Below are 813 nucleotides of genomic sequence, written 5' to 3'. Positions count from 1 at the left end.
TGGTTGCATGGCTGTTTCATTGCATATTGAAATTGGTCAGAATAATACATTAATGATTATAATTGATTAACAATTTAAATGAATGGTATTCATAATCAAATTAAGTTTAATTGCTTAAAGCCCTTTTTCTTAGTTTGTGTCCTGTCTTGTTCCTGTTTCTGGTATGATACAATTACTTTGTCTTTGTACTCAGACCTCGGTAGGAAACATAGCACTTAATATTGATACATATGAATGAACAGGAGCAAAGAATAGGGCTGTTTTCCCCCTAGGCCTGAAACTGGTGGTGGAGAGGAGATAGATTAAGTTGGTCAGTCTGTAGACTGCTGGTTGGCGAGATGGTATGCTGAGCTTAATGGGGAGATCCAGTGGATTGCGTGGGCTGATTCTAGAGCTTCACTCAGGGACCTGGAAAATGGAAGTCCAGTTGGATAACACAGGTTGAGAGAACCTGTACATGATAAGCAAGCATGAAGCGACAGTGGAGAGGAAAAACTCCCCATTGGGAAGAAACCTCTGGCAGAACCAGGCTCAACATGGCGGTGTTCTGCCGGACCGGTTAAGATGAGACAGGGAACACAGTAAAAGTCCAGGAGGAATGACACTTTAATGAAGCTTTTGCTTCAAAGGTGGAGGAGAGGCTGGATGCGGGTTGAAATTGTGGGCCCCCTTCTGTCCTGGGCCTGGGACAATTGGCCTGTTTGTCCCCCCCTGTCAGCGGACATGGTTACAATCATAGTGCGAATGATTGACAGGTCGAGTCACGGAAGTGATGTCATTTAAAACTTCCTAAGAGAAGGTGGAGGTGAAAGG

This window comes from Cyprinodon variegatus, unplaced genomic scaffold, assembly GCF_000732505.1.
Source record: "Cyprinodon variegatus isolate N-32 unplaced genomic scaffold, C_variegatus-1.0 Scaffold4, whole genome shotgun sequence".
Lineage (NCBI taxonomy): Eukaryota > Metazoa > Chordata > Actinopteri > Cyprinodontiformes > Cyprinodontidae > Cyprinodon > Cyprinodon variegatus.
Note: the sequence above shows the minus strand (reverse complement) of the source record.